At 40.2% G+C, this 16882-nt stretch overlaps 1 long non-coding RNA gene across 1 annotated transcript; it reads right to left on the bottom strand.

Moving 5' to 3' along the window:
* Positions 1-4073: 4073 nt before the first annotated feature.
* Positions 4074-16537, bottom strand: LOC113889574. Its single transcript, XR_003510291.1, has 2 exons — positions 16328-16537; positions 4074-4619 (listed from the first exon to the last, which is right to left on the bottom strand). It is a non-coding gene; the product is annotated as an uncharacterized LOC113889574 (long non-coding RNA).
* Positions 16538-16882: the final 345 nt, after the last annotated feature.

Genomic DNA, 16882 nt, shown 5'->3' on the forward strand with positions numbered 1-16882 from the left:
CTATGCATTTTAACAAGTCTCTTGCAAACTATATATTTTTCTTTCTTGATAATCTCTGTTATTTGGGCTTCCCAGGTGGCTCAGTGGTAAATAATCCACTTGTCAATGTAGGAGATACAGGCGATGCAGGCTGAACTGATCCCTTGGTTGGGAAGATCCCCTGGAGGACGGCATGGTAACCTACTCTAGTATTCTTGCCTGGGAAATCCCATGGTCAGAGGAGCCTGGTGGGCTGCAGTCCATGGAGTCGCAGAGTCAGACACCACCGAGCACGCTCACACAGTTCGGTTACTCTTTTTGCATTTATTATGACTACTGGCACTACTGGATTTGCTTCTACTATCTCAGCTCTGCTTTCTGGTTATCATCCTTTCCCTTTGTCCCTACCCTTCTCCCCGCTTCCTTCTCTTTCTCCATTCCTTTCCTTCTTTCGTCCTCTTTCTTTCTTTTTTTCTCTCTTTCTTTATTGTTGTGATAGTTCTAGACATACTCCCTGTTTTTGTTCCTCTCTTGGTGTGGAAACTAAAATTGTATAAACATGTATACACATATACATGCAGTATACATGTGTTTTATACAAATATGTGTGATTATATACAGTTTTACATGTATGTTACACACATAACAACTTTGCCTCTATTTACACAAAAAGATCCTTGTTTACATAGAGTCTATGGGTATTTTTATTATGTCTGAGATTACTTTTATTTTGCTTCTACTCTTGAAAGATAATGTGGCTGAGTATAGAATTTTAGGTTAAGCATTCTTTCCCTAAGGTTTTAGAAGATATCATTATGTTATTTTCTGGCATCTATTGCTACTGATGAGAAATCTACTGATAGTGAAAACATTAAGAAACTTGTTTATTGTCATTACTTTTAGGTGTTCTCTCCTTTCCCCTGGTAGTTTTAAAAAAATTTCTCTTTACATATTGATAGTCTGTTGATTTACTCTGATGTCTAGATGCAGACTTATCTTTGTTTATCCTGCTTGTACTTAGAGTGCTCTTTTAATAGTGCTCATAGACTTCTTCATATTTTAAGCCATTTTATCTGCCTTATCTTTGAGTATTGTATCAACTGCATTCCTTCTAATACCCTTCCTGGAACTGCTGCTGCTGCTAAGTCACTTCAGTCGTGTCCGACTCTGTGCGACCCCATAGACGGCAGCCCACCAGGCTCCCCTGTCCCTGGGATTCTCCAAGCAAGAACACTGGAGTGGGTTGCCATTTCCTTCTCCAATGCATAAAAGTGAAAAGTGAAAGTGAAGTTGCTCAGTCGTGTCCGACTTCCTGGAACTACTGTTAGTCAATTTGTCTTTTGTCTTTTAACTACTATTTCATATAGAAATAATTTTTTCATCATGCTATTCTGAATTCTGATGAATTTTCCAGTGCTTCTACCTGCTAGATGCCAGTAGTACACTTAACCCTGCCAGTTAAGATGATCAAAAATGTCACCGGCTATTGCCAAATCTCTCTTGGTTGGGTGACTCAGTGGTAAAGAATCTGCCTACAATGCAGGAGAGCCAAGTTTGATCCCTGAGTTGGGAAGATCCCCTGAAGAAGGGAATGGCTACTCACTCCAGTATTCTTGCCTGGAGAAGTCCATGGACAGAGGAGCCTGGTGGGCTATAGTCCATGGGGTCACAGAGAGTTGGAAACAACTGAAAAACTAACAGTAAATTTATGCTCTGTTGATTTTTTTAAAGTAACTTTTTTGAGTGTTAATTTTCTTTGTGTATTTTGGAATTTGATGTGTAGATTTATTCTCTCACCCTCTCTGCCGTTTAGTGCTGTTGTGGTCACCATCACTGACCCCTTGGCTCAAAGACCAGAAGCAGTTCTTATGTTGGTGATTCAAGTCCCTGCCTCATTGTGACATTAAGGATATCACAGATTCAGGCACTGAGTGGCTAGGCTCAGGTACTGGTCAATATTTATGTATTTTTACTTTACCTGCCTGGGCATTCAGCTTCCTGCAAGACATTGCTTCAGAGAGTTCTGTGTAGCAGTTTTTCTCAACTTATTCTTAAAACCTGCTTTTATACAGTGAAACTTGGTTTCTTTTCCCATGTCTCCATTGTGCACAGGAACCAAACTCATGGCTTCCACTGCACCTATACCCAGAGTCTGGAAGGCACTCCATTTCACACGGCTGTCTGGTTCTGTGCTATGGAGATGCTTATCTTGATTGTAAGCAGAGTTTGGTGTTTTTTAAATTCTCATTCCATAGGTCATCTATCAGTACTATGATTGGAACACAGGCTTAAGGAGGATGAAGGGGGTTCAAAGTGTGAACTTAGATGATAAATGTTACACTTTATTTAAAATTCATGACTGCTGAAAAGAATTTAAGTTCATTTTTTGGTGTCACTAGTCCAAGATTTTCCCACCTAAGACATTAACATTTGGGGCCAGATAATTATTTATTAGTGTGAGAAGAGATGTCTTGTGCATCATAAAATGTTTAGCAGCGCCCTTGTCCTCTATCAGCTAAATGTCAGGGGCAGCATCTCCCCTTCCTCTCAGTTGTGATGACCAAAAATATCTTCAGATCTTGTCAAATATACCCTGGGGTCAAGATCGCTCCTAGTTGAGAACTACTGCTCTTGTCTGTGAATTTCTCTTCTTCTTATCCTTGGTTACATAAAATCAATACTTGATGCTTTACATATGTGAAGAAAATGTAAACTGATTTTTTAAATTTAGCTTACCTTTTTAGAGTATATATTGTTATAGCACTGGATTTACAATGCATTCAATTAAAAAGAGTTTCAAGATGGTATTGTCTGATTTTGCTTTAAATTGGTTTTAGATCTTGGTGACTTGGAAGAATGTTCTGGAGGGCAGCAGAAGCACAAAAGCATAGTGGCCTTGAATACTTGCCCTTTGTCCTTGACATTTTCTTGTCTAATTCCTCTGACAGAACTGCATCTAAGATACAATATTACTTTCACAAGTAGTGTCATTTACTAATTGCTACCCACACCCAGCCCATTGTTAATAGATGATTCTGTCAAGCTAGGGCTTTGGGAAAAATACATGGAGGCTGACATTGTTGTGTGACAGACTCTTTACTTCTCCCAGCTTGAGTGGGGTAGAAAAGCAACATACGTAGTGCATTAGGGGCTCACTGGCCTGGCCCCTTCCTGAGAGCTCTACTCATTCTTTCAGGAAATTTAAGACTGAGGCTTGGCTTTGACATGACATTTTGCAGTAAAGAAGAGCAGTTCTGCTCCTGTTGGTGAAGGGCTGAGACATGACCTCCTCTGGTCCTAGACTAAGGTTGGAGTGAGGGGTAGACACTTGCTACCTTCCCATAAGAAGGAATGATGGTGCGGAGCGCTCAGGCAGGTGTCTGGTAGGTGGCAGTTTAATTGATGCCTGCTGGCAGGGCTCAATGAGGTTAGCCTGAAGAAGTGAAGCCAGATGGGAAGATGGAAAAACCAAGGGGAACATGTCCTCTCCCCAGGGGATACTGGCCTTGAAACACAAGCCCTTCTGTTTCTGTTCTCTCGGTATTACAAAGGAAGCTCTTTCTAACAGACACTCACTGTTCTTCTTTTGTCAGGCAGGTCCTTCCCTCAAGGTCTGGAGGGTGTTCTTCTACTCAGGTATTAGATGACCGTGTGAACCAAGGCGTGGCTTTTGTGGACTTCAGGTTGATGAATGACAATGTTGTTATAGATTAGTCAGTTGCCATGAAACACTTCCTCTCTTCATGATTCTATATATTTCCTAGCTTCATAGGGCCTCAGGTTCCAGAATGCAGGCATTATTAATAGAAAAAAAAAAACCCAAAAACAAAAAATGAGACCTACCTCTCTCTACCTGTTGCCATCATAGAGCTAGAGGCACAGTAACTTAATGTCTTTGTTCAGAGGACTATTTATTGGGTTTGCTGTCAGTTCCACTTCTTGACTTCTTGGCTTGGGCTCTTTCCATGCCCCAGCATTTACATTGTCTGAACAGGAAGGACGTGGATTTGCTGCTATCACTGATCCAGATACTCCCAAGATTTTTCAATATGAATTCTGTTAGTCAGGGCCCAGACAGTGAAACAGAGACACTATGAGTGTTATCAAATCACAGATTTATTGGAGGAATTAGACTTTAAAAAACTGTAGGAGGAGATGAGATATTGAACTTCAACAAGAGGGAACTTGAGAATAAGGAAAGTGGCTAACTCATCTTCTCAAGGCACTGATGCAGGTGAATAAGTTGGAGTCATAGGGAAAAATCTGAGAATCAAGGTATTTCCAGCCATTGAAGCAGGAATGAGAACAGGAAGTTATGTAAGGTCTATGAAAAGCTGATGATCTGTACAGTTGCTACCTCTACAGGTCCACAGCCAAGTGCCTGGTGGTGGGCATGGGCAGACAAGGAAGAGCTGGAAACCTGGTGGAGGAGAGCAAAGATAAGCCAGGACCTGCTGAGCAGCTGTTTCTCACTGTATCTCTCCTCAATGGTCTTCGTGGAGTAATGCCCACTGCTTCACTTCTGGCGACCAAATCCCATACTCATTTCTCTTTTGGCCAACCTAACCTGGTGGGCTGCCATCTCTGGGGTTGCACAGAGTCGGACAGGACTGAAGCGACTTAGCAGCAGCAGCAGCGACCTGGAACAATATAAAGGAGGGGATACTGAGGACCTTGGCTTCCAGCTTAATAATGTTAATATTAATATTAGGTATGTTAATAAAGTCTACCATCAAGAAATGCCCAACATCCTATAGGGGAGACTGCAAAAACATCTAGTTACCACACACATTGTATCATCTAGGAGTTCATTCAGATTTACCTCTAAGTGGCATTGTAGATTGTATTTTATAAAGATGGCCATACAATTAGGTTTATTCAATTCTCTGTGCTCTCTTTATAGTGTGACTTACACCGCTGAGAGGTGGGGCTCCCAAGTGGTCGATCCTAGGTCTCCATCCTATGAATCTAGGTTCTGATTAAGTATGGCAGAAGTGATACCTTGTGACTTCTGAGGCTAGGTCATACAAAGGATACAACTTCTGCTTTTCTTTTTTTCTCTCTCTCCTGTCTCTCTCTCTGGACACTCGCTCTTGGAATCTAGCCACCAGTTGTAAGGAAGCCAAGGTTATGTGGAAAAACCACAGGATGATCTATCCCCTGGCCTTTGCATCTCCCAGCTGAGGTTCAGACTATGAACAGAAACAAGCCATTTCCTCACAGTGCCCTGTGCATTGCTTATCCACAGAAGATCTGAGATATAATAATCATTTTTTAAACGATTTTGTTTATTTTTGGCCCTGCTGTGTCTTTGTAGCTGCATGGGCTTTTCTCTAGTGGTGGTGAGTGGGGGCTACTCTCTAGTTTCGGTGCATGGGCTTTGTAGTTCCTGGGCTCTAGAGCACAGGCTCAACAGTTGTGGTGCAAGGGCTTAGTTGTTCCGTGGCTTGTGAGATCTTCCCGGACTAGGGATCAGACCCCTTTCTCCTGCATTGGCAGGTGAATTCTTTGCCACTGAAACCACAGAGAAGCCCACTTATTATTAAGTCACAAGGACTTTGGGGTAATTTTTTTATGTAGCAACAGATAACTTTAACAGGTGGACCCTGGAAATCTCCTCTTCCATCTGTCCCCACAATTCCCCATCTTCCTTTTATATCCCTCTGACAGCATTCCTGGCTCCATCCTATTCCCATCAAAATATACTCAAGGCCAGTAGAATCCATTTTTGGTTCTGTCCTAGAAAAACTAAGATATAGGCTTGTAATCATTAGATTGCAACTCCTACAAGCCAATAACCCATTTACTAATACTGATAACCCTTCATAGCATAACTTTAATGTTATTAGGTTAGGTAATTAACCTCTAGGGAGTAAATAGGGAAGAACAAGAAGGGAAATAGGAAAAAAAAAATCCTTTTATGATACTCTTTGTGTGGCAGAGCAGAGACTAGTGTCTAGTGAGCGTTTAATAAGAATACACTGAATAAATGGACACATTGCTAAATGATGACTTAAGCATTAGGAGAAGACTCACATGAATTTGTGTGGGGCATTATTGCAGTTTATGTAAAAGACAGTTTAGGTAGTAGATGGTGCAGGAATTCTGCCCCGCAATGGAGGAGTTGAGAGATCTAGATTGGGCCTAGACATGACTAGGTGGACCTGAAGTATTTGCATCTATTCTGAGGCAGGTTGAAGAATCTGTAAGACCAGTGTGTGTTGGGGGGTGCTTTAAGTGCAGTAGTTACTCTATTTATTTGCAGGTTTACTTCGCATAGTTTCAGTTATCTATGGTCAACCACTGTCTGAATATATTAAGTGAAAAATTTCAGAAATAAAAAATTGCATGCCATTCCAAGTTGCGTGATGCAGCCCCATGTTGTCTCACTCCTTTCTTCCCTGAGAATTGAATCATTCCTTTGTCCAGTGTATCCATGCCATGTAAGTTACCCACTTGCTGGTCACTTAGTAGCCATCTTGGTTATCAGATCTACTGTTGGAGTATTGCAGTACTTGTGTTCAAGTAACACTTATTTTACTTAAAAATGGACTCAAAATGTAAGAGCAGGGAGGTTGGCAATTCAGATATTCCATAGAGAAGCCAGAAAGTACTTCTTTTAAGTGAAAAGGTGTAAGTTCTTGACTTAACAAGGAAAGAAAAAAATTGTACTCTGAGGTTGCTATGATTTACAGTAAGAATGAATCTTCTATCTTTGAAATTGTGAAGAAGGAAAAAGAAATTTGCTCTAGTTTTGCTGTCACAGCTCAAACTGCAAAAATTATGGCTGCAGTGCATGATAAATGCTTGGTTAAGATGGAATAGGCATTGCATTTGTACAGTATGATGTTTTGAGAGAGAGAAATTACATTTCCATAGCTTTTATTATAGAATAAATAGTTGTTCTATTTGATTATTAGCTACTATTGTTAATCTCAGAGTACTTAATTTATAAATTAAATTTTATCTTAAATATGTATATACAGGAAAAAAACAGTATATTTGGGGTCTAGCACCACCTGCACTTTGGGGCATCCACTGGGGCTTTGAAACCTATCCTTGGAGTGAGGGGAGACTGCTGGAAGTGTTATCCATACACAAAGCAGGGGATTTTTTGATTGCCAATTATGTAAGGATAGGTCATAAATTCTGGGATTACTTTGGACTATAATGAGCAGCATTATAACCTTGTAGGCTCGAGCATCCACATTCTTCACCAGCAGGGCACTGCAGTCTGTTTATTATAAAAGCACATGAAGAGACAGTTTGATGCTCTTCCTAGGCAGATGCTATCACAGGTTTTTAAACTAATATCACTCAAGGATGGAGGTTCTAGGAATCTTGAGCCATATGGGCTCTGACCGGGAATTTTGTGGCCACCTAGAGTGATAACAGTACATCAGAAGTCTGGGTGAACCTGGCCAAGGCCTTGGTTCTGGAGTCCAACAGAACTGTGTTTAAATCTTAACGCTACTGCTACCTGTGATTTTGAGCAAACTACTTAGCCACCTTAAACTTTAGTTTCGTTATCTTTAAATGAGGCTAACAGTAGTAAGACAATGTCAAAGAATGTTGAAACTACCGCACAATTGCACTCATCTCACACGTTAGCAAAGTAATGCTCAAAATTCTCCAAACCAGGCTTCAACAGTACATGAATCGAGAACTTCCAGATGTTCAAGCTGGATTTAGAAAAGGCAAAGGAAACAGAGATCAAATTGCCAACATCCACTGATCATCGAAAAAGCAAGAGAATTCCAGAAAATCATCTACTTCTGCTTCATTGACTGTGCTAAAGCCTTTGACTGAGAGGATCACAACAAACTGTGGGAAATTCTTAAAGAGATGGGCATATCAGACCACTTTACCTTCCTCCTGGGGAATCTGTACGCAGGTCAAGAAGAAGCAGTTAGAACTGGACATGGAACAACAGATGGGTTCAAAATTTGGAAAGAAGTACATCAAGACTGTATGTTGTCACCCTGCTTATTTAACTTATATGCAGAGTACATCATGTGAAATATTGGGCTGGATGAAGCACAACCTGGAATCAAGATTGCAGGGAGAAATATCAATAACCTCTGATATGTAGATGACACCACCCTTATGGCAGAAAGCAAAGAGGAACTAAAGAGCCTCTTGATGAAAGTGAAAGAGGAGAGTGAAAAAGTTGGTTTAAAACTCAACATTCAAAAAACGATTATCATGGCATCCAGTCCCAAAACTTCACGTATTGCTGAAGCCTGGCTTGGAGAATTTTGAGCATTACTTTACTAGCGTGTGAGATGAGTGCAACTTTGTGGTAGTTCGAGCATTCTTTGGCATTGTCTTACTTTGGGATTGGAATGAAAACTGACCTTTTCCAGTCCTGTGGCCACTGCTGAGTTTTCCAAATTTGCTGACATATTGAAAACATATTTGACATATTTGGAACTCTGCATTCAAATGGGTATATCTTTCCTTTTCTCCTTTGTTTTTTGCTTCTCTTCTTTTCACAGGTATTTGAAAGGCCTCCTCAGACAGCCATTTTGCTTTTTTGCATTTCTTTTTCTTGGGGATGGTCTTGATCCCTGTCTCTTGTACAATGTCACAAACCTCTGCCCATAGTTCCTCAGGCACTCTGTCTATCAGATTCCAAAGAATAGCAAGGAGAGTTAAGAAAGGCTTCCCCAGTAATCAGTGCAAAAAAATAGAGGAAAAGAATAGAATGGGAAAAACTAGAGATCTCTTCAAGAAAATTAGTGATACCAAGGGAATATTTCATGCAAAGATGGGCTCAATAAAGGAAAAAAATGGACCTAACAGAAGCAGAAGATATTAAGAAGAGGTGGCAAGAATACACAGAAGAACTGTATAAAAAAGATCTTCATGACCCAGATAATCATGATGGTGTGATCACTCACCTAGAGCCAGACATCCTGGAATGTGAAGTCAAGTGGGCCTTAGGAAGCATCACTATGAAAAAAGCTAGTGGAGGTGATGGAATTCCAGTTGAGCTATTTGAAACCCTAAAAGATGATGCTGTGAAAGTGCTGCACTCAGTATGCTAGCAAATTTGGAAAACTCAGCAGTGGCCACAAGGCTGGAAAAGATCAGTTTTCACTCCAATCCCAAAGAAAGGCAATGCCAAAGAATGCTCAAACTACCACACAATTGTACTCATCTCACACGCTAGCAAAGTAATGCTCAAAATTCTCCAAGCCAGGCTTCAGTAATACTTGAACCATGAACTTCCAGATGTTCAATCTGATTTTAGAAAAGGCAGAGGAACCAGAGATCAAATTGCCAACATCCGCTGGATCATGGAAAAAGCAAAAGAGTTCCAGAAAAAGATCTACTTCTGCTCTATTGACTATGCCAAAGCCTTTGACTGTGTGGATCACAATAAACTGTGGAAAATACTGAAAGAGATGGGAATACCAGACCACCTGACCTGCCTCTTGAGAAACCTGTATGCAGTGATGGAAGCAACAGTTAGAATTGTACATGGAACAACAGACTGGTTCCAAATAGGAAAAGGAGTACGTCAAGGCTGTATATTGTCACCCTGCTTCTTTAATTCTTTAACTTTGTAAGCAAAGGTCCATCTAGTCAAGACTATGGGTTTTCCAGTAGTCATGTATGGATGTGAGTTGGACTATAAAGAAAGCTGAGCACAGAAGAATTGATGCTTTTGAGCTGTGGTGTTGGAGAAGACTCTTGAGAGTCTCTTGGACTGCAAGGAGATCCAACCAGTCCATCCTTAAAGGAGATCAGTCCTGGGTGTTCATTGGAAGGACTGGTACTGAAGCTGAAACTCCAATACTTTGGCCACCTGATGCAAAGAGCTGACTCATTTGAAAAGACCCTGACACTGGGAAAGATTGAGGGCAGGAGGATAAAGGGATGACAGAGGATGAGATGGGTTGGATGGCATCACCGACTCAATGGACATGAGTTTGGATAAACTCCAGGAGTTGTTGATGGATAGGGAGGCCTGGCATGCTGCGGTTCATGGGGTCTCAAAGAGTCAGAAACGACTGAGTGACTGAACTGACTTACCCATCACTTCATGGCAATTAGATGGGGAAACGACGAAAACAGTGAGAGACTTTATTCTTTTGGGCTCCAAAATCACTGCAGATGGTGACTGCAGCCATGAATTAAAAGATGCTTGCTCCTTGGAAGAAAAACTATGACCAACCTAGACAGCAAATTAAAAAGCAGAAATATCACTTTGCTGACAAAGGTCTGTCTAGTCAGAGCTATGGTTTTTCCAGTAGTCAAATACGGATATGAGACATGGACCACAAAGAAAGCTGAGCACTGAAGAATTGATGGTTTTGAACTGTGGTGTTGGAGAAGACTCTTGAGAGTCCCTTGGACTGCCAGGAGATCAAAGAAGACAATCATAAAGTAAATCAGTCCTGAATATTCATTGGAAGCCCTGGGAGTTGGTGATGGACAGGGAAGCCTGGTGTGCTGCAGTCCACGGGGTCACAAAGAATCAGACATGACTGAGCGACTGAACTGAACTGAAAAATAGAATCTGAACTTATTGTGTAGATTAAATACCGTTTCATATATGTAGATGTGACAGTATATTGTGTACCTTACACACACACTCATTAAATGGTACCTCTTCCTATTATTAAGATGTATTCTTTGGCAAAAGTCATTTCCTATCCAATCATCCCTTGAAAACATCAAAAGTCTTTCATTATGATGCTCTTGTTTTCCTACTTTCTGATTTTTTTCTACAATGCAAAACACTATCAGTTCATCTTTTGAGGTCAACTTCCTTCATGAAGTTTTCCCTGACCTTTCCATCTCACATCTTAGACAAAACCTTACTTTTGTCACGACTTGTTCTTCTCACATGGCTCTGGGTGTGGCCTTGTCCCTTTAATAGAATTTTAAGTACCTTGAAGTCAGGGATAATGACTTACCACATTTGTACCGTCTTGGAGTGTTCTAGACAATGCTGGGCAAAGATATGGTACTCAGTAAACAATGGTTGATTTCACTTTCTATTTGAAAGGTGATTAAAGTAAAATTCCTTCTTTGGAATGGATCAAAAGGTCAAGTCATGAGATGTCACTGATAGCTCTGGGCTGAGTCTAGAGAGAGGACCCCTGGGCTTCAGGAAGACTAAAGGGCTTCTGGTCACACAACACATGCACACAGGATATGTGAGGAGACCAGGGAGCATTCAGTAAAGGAATGTGGTTTAAACAAACCAAATGATTACATATCCTGGGCTCTGCCCCTGCCTATGGCTGGTTCAAAGCCAGTGGTATGTGGCTGGTGAGGTGGGGAAGGCTTAGATGCCTGGCTTTATGGTACACACCATTAATAGGAGTCTTTTTTCTAACAGCTCCCAGATTTCTGAACAGGCCAAGGGCAGGGCCTGGTCTAGAATAGAAGGTTGACAGACAACAGATCACCATGCTTAAGTCGGACTGAGAGAATGGAAAAACTGATCCACAGGAGGTCCACCCTGCCAATTCAGCGGCAGTTGGAGGAAGTGCTTTCAAAACATAGTGTGTGGAGGTTGGCAGGTCAGCACAAGGAGACATGCCAAAGCTTGAAAGTTCCCTATCTGAAACAGGGTGGATTCTATATGGCTAAATCATACCTTTTCAAAAGGTATGGTACCTCCCAACTATCTTCTGTATCTTGCCAATCTTTCAGTATAATCTGGACTGATTGACATTGTTTAGGCAAAGACCAAAGAGAGAAAAATCGTTCAAGTGCACAGTGGTGGACTTCCAAAAATAATCATAGATATCCTGTTTTATGCTAATTTTTCTATCCTCCAATGGTGAACTTCATGAGTGCAAATAGACTGTAGAAGGTAAGCACTTAAGTTTCACAAAGTTAGTACTTGCTTGCATCATTGAATAACAGGTGAGTAAATGGGGCTGCATTTCTAGTGCCTTCTGGTTCAGTCTCATAGGTCACATACTCAGTAGTAGATCTCTAAATGGCTACAGCTTACAGTGCTATCTTATGGAAGGGATTGGGCTGGTTTTTCTTGATTGGGAAGAAATGAACCTGTTTAACTAGATGACTTCATCCTTATTCCAGTGGCTGGGCAAAAAAGACAACAAAAGACCAACACAGGCAAGAATGATGCCCATTTCCCTGGAGAAATTGGTGGGGAGGGTGATAGTCTTAGAGGGACAGGTTATGACCTGCTTGGAAGAGATGAAATAAAGTTGTGATTAACACTCACAGAGTGTTAACCTTAGGCCTAACAAGGTTAGGTTTTAAAAGAAAGCAAATTCATTGATGTGAAACGCTGTGATTATTGGCTTCAGATGACAGAGAAAGTGGAGACGTGATTTGGAAGTAGCAAACACGTTAAGCTTATTCTGCCTGATTCATGGAAATCTGTTTTTCTATAGTACTTCATTAACCATTTTATGAAAAAAATAGAAAGGACTTTCTACTTTATTCTGTAGAAACAGAAACATGTCTCTTTTCATCTCATTTCTGCCAAACACACACATAGATTCCACACTCACAATGAGGAAGAAAACTTCATAGACAAACATGAATAACAACTGTTGGACAGATTTTTTTTCCTTTACCATTGGGTTCAGGTTTCCCTGTCTTCCACATCTGTGATCAGAGAATACCTGAGAAGTCTTTTTAAGGAAATGCTACACTCTGACTTGTCACATGTGTAGAGCAAGTGAAATAGTGGCCTGGGAGAAAATTCCGTCCTTCTCTGTGAGCTGGTGGTGATTTAGTTACTAAGTTGTGTTTGACTTTTGCGATCCCATGGACAGTAGGCTGTCAGGCTCCTCTGTCCATGAGATTTCCCAGGCAAGAATACTGAAGTGGGTTGCCATTTCCTTCTCCAGAGGATCTTCCTGACCCAAGGGTCAAATTTGGGTCTCCTACACTGCAGGCAGATTCTTTACTAATTGAGCTACCAGGAAAGCCCCTCTGTGAGTTGAAGACTTTGATAAACTCTCAAGACTGCTAAAAATATTACCTTTTCCTTAGCTGTTGATGTTTAGTCACTCAGTTATGTCTGACTCTTTGCTATCCCATGGACTGTAGCCCACCACGCTCCTCTGTTCAGGGGATTCTCGGGGTAAGAACACTTAACTCACTTCTTAAATGAGTGGAGACTCTTAGTGCATTTCCTATCAGTGGAGGGGCTGGAAGATGGGATTTGGTGGGGTGGCTGGGCAGGAAAGCTGATACTTTGGGGGAACTTGTGTGGCCCTGAAGTGATTTTTCAGAACTTCAGAAATGTGTATGAATGTCCTGAAATATCATTGTGTGAATATTTGTGTTAGTAGTACTTTCTGAATTCAAATGGCCATGATTGGCAAACAATTTAGGAGTAGAGAGAAAGTGAATTAAGATGCAGAATTAATCATCCTGAGGTTATTGATGAATGACACTTGGGAAAGTTATGGTGTTGGGGAAAAAAAGTACTTATTCTACTTGGTTTGGGGAAAACCAGAACAAAACAAAAAGTATGGCTATTTAATGTCAATTTAAAGTTGAAATAGATTAGCATTTAAATGTAAAAAAGGCGTAATGATAGTGGAAGAAAATACAGGCAAGATTTTCATAACCTAGGGACGGAAAAGGATGTTACCTAAAAGTGACATTTAGAGCCAAAATCCAAAGAAAAATTCAGGTTGGTTATATAAAAATATCTCCACGAGATATAGAAAGCACTATAAACAAAGTTAAAAGACAAAAAGTACATGGCTTTATTATAAAAGAGAATTATATAAGAGGTTTATAAAATCAATAAGGGGATTGTGAATACTCCAGCAGAAAAGCAAAAGACAAATTACAAATGGCCAATAATCATATGAAATAAAATTTAAAATCACCAATGATGAAATAAAAGCAAATTAAAAGAATGCTTACCATCCTATCAATAGAAAATGCTTTTAAAAATTAGTAACCAATGTTCAGCAAGACTGTGAGGAAATGGGCCCACTCATGCACTGTGGAAGGTAATGCTGTGCTATCTGACTCTTTGTGACACCACGGACTGTAGCCCGCCAGGCTCCGGTGTTCATGGGATTCTCCAGGCAAGAATACTGGAGTGGGTTGCCAGGCCCTCCTCCAGGGGATCTTCCCAATCCAGGGGTCGAACCCAGGTCTCCAGCATTGCCAGCAGGTCCTTTACCAGCTGAGCTACCAGGGGCGCCCATGGAAGGGAATATATAACTGCAAATTGTATTAAGAGTAATCTTGCAAGTGTCTCAAAATGTAAAGAAATGTGCATTCTTTGACCTGGTATTTCTACTTTTAGGGATTGTATATGGAAATAATCACATACAAGTAAAGATGTGTATGCAAAACGCCTATAGCATTAATTTAACATAACAACAAACGCAAAGTATCTAAACATCTGTAATTGAGAATTAGTCTTAAAAAGTTAAAGCAAAGCCATGGACTACTTTTGAAAATAATATTGCACACATACCTTTATTGCCATGGAGAAGTAGCCATGATATACTTGGTGGAAAAAGGTACCAGAAAAACACTTATAGTATAATAGGATAATTTGAATGGGAATGCTCAGGTTATACACATAAGTTTGCATAATTCTCAACATTTCATTATAAATTTTTTAAGCATACAAAAAGGTGAAAGGATATTAAAGATCCTTACGTTTTCCACCTAGATCCAATAACTGCTAACATTTTGCAATATTTATTTCTCTTTTTCTGGACATATACATAGACACACACACACACAGAAACACCACATATATTTGATTTTAATGAACTGCCTGATTCACGAATCTTCTATAATCATTAAGGCCCAGAATTCTGTGAAGAAGTTGTGAAAGCCTCTGTCTCACGAAAAGTAATGTATTTTGTCTTTAATTGCACTCTCCAAGAAAGTTTCTGCCTAATTTGGATTAAAATCAACTTTTTTTTTTTTTTTTTTTGGTGGGAGGTTATTTATTTTTTTACTCTTTAAAAAGTATTTTTTATTATTTATTTATTTATTTTTCTTTTTCTATTCTTTTTCTTTTCTCTTTCTTTTTTTTTTTCTTTAATAGAAAATTATTTAATTAGTATACATGTGTTCCCCATCCTGAACCCTCCTCCCTCCTCCCTCCCCACACCATCCCTCTGGGTCGTCCCAGTGCACCAGCCCCAAGCATCCAGCATCGTGCATTGAACCTGGACTGGCATCTCGTTTCATACATGACGTTTCACATGTTTCAATGCCATTCTCCCAAATCTTCCCACCCTCTCCCTCTCCCACAGAGTCCATAAGACTGTTCTATACATCAGTGTCTCTTTTGCTGTCTCGTATACAGGGTTATTAATTCAAGGATAATTGCTTCGCAGAATTTTGTTGTTTTCTGTCAAACATCAACATGAATCAGCCATAGGTATACATATGTGCCTTCCCTCTTGAACCTCCCTCACCATCCCACCTCTCTAGATTGATTCAGAGCCCTGTTTTAGGTCTCTGAGTCATACAACAAATTCCTGTTGGTTATCTATATTCTACATATGGTAATGTAAGTTTCCATCTTACTCTTTTCATACACCTCATCCTCTCCTTGGAGGGAGGTTATTGACACTATAGTTTGGGAGTCATTGTTTCTCAGATAGAAGGATGCTGAAATAAAAATTTAATAATTTAAGATAAATTGGGAATAAGTTCTAATTTTTATGCTACAAAAAGTAGCAACATTAATGTCTTTGGAAGATTTGCTTAAAAGTCTGAGTAAGGCTTTAGAAAGAGAGCTCTATCCATTAGTCTATCTCTCTTGACCTAAACTGGAGGAGGGGTGGGAAACAGACATTTTCACTTGCTAGCCAACAGCTTTCCTTCTTACAGTGATGTTGAGCAACCACTGTGCTCTGGGACTATTCCAACCAGTCAGGGAATCAGATGCTAGATAAGAAGATGCTGACAGAGTTCCTGTACACATACAAGCTCCCCTTCCGAGTTTCCCTCTTTTGTCTTGATCACCCCACCTCCATCACCCACCCCATTTCACTAGGCAGGGCAAGGATATTTTCCTGCCACTTTTCTGTGGCATCTCAGTGTAAATTATTGTAATCAACCCTCTTTTGTAATCTAACCTTTTTAGAGTGTGTGGTGTGTGTTTGTGTGCACATGTGTGTGAAAAAGTCCGGGGTGAGAAATGGCTTTCTGGAAGTAGGGAGATGGGTTTCTCTGCCCTCCTGTTTCCTACAAAGTTCTCAGATTTGATCTTTGTTACTGTTGTTGTCCTTTTAGTTTCTTACTCCCCTTTTCCACTTCCTGCTTCCCATCTCATGCTACACTCCTCTCCTCACTGGGATTTTCTCTTGATATTTCTCTTCTGCTAAAGCTGTCACTCATCTCAACTTACCTGGGCTTGGTAGTTCAATTGTGAAAGCTGATTTTCTTCTTTAGAGTTGTCTGTTAGGTTCTCTCACAATGTTCTTTCCAGTTCTGGCTTATCTCAGAATTTCCAGCAGGACAGAAGTTTCCTAATGTCTCTTAGTGCAGTGGTGCCTGAACTCAAGGTTAATGAATATTGGAGACCTGGGCAGGGATTTGATCACCAGGTTAAACGCTGGATTTCCTGTTCGTCTTTAGGAGTCCACCATGTTTGTTTTAGGATTGGTCTCTAGAGATCATGCTTTGAGTTAACATAAAGGTCAAGTTCCCCAGACTGGATATAGTCCAAGTTTATAATGGACACAGATAGGGGAAGGCTTTCAGCTTTTATTTGAAGTTTTTTTTTTTTTTATAATCTTACATTGTTATAGATTGATACATTAAAAAAAAACTGGAAAATTTTCACTATCATCAGTTAATTTGTCATGGTTTTTTTGTACTCATATGGTATTTATCCCTCTCCTCTGCCTTCCAAAGTCAGAATTCATGGTAAGGTCCAGAATGTTTGTCAATCTCATCATAT

Source organism: Bos indicus x Bos taurus, chromosome 3 (assembly GCF_003369695.1).
Source record: "Bos indicus x Bos taurus breed Angus x Brahman F1 hybrid chromosome 3, Bos_hybrid_MaternalHap_v2.0, whole genome shotgun sequence".
In the NCBI taxonomy this organism is placed as follows: domain Eukaryota; kingdom Metazoa; phylum Chordata; class Mammalia; order Artiodactyla; family Bovidae; genus Bos; species Bos indicus x Bos taurus.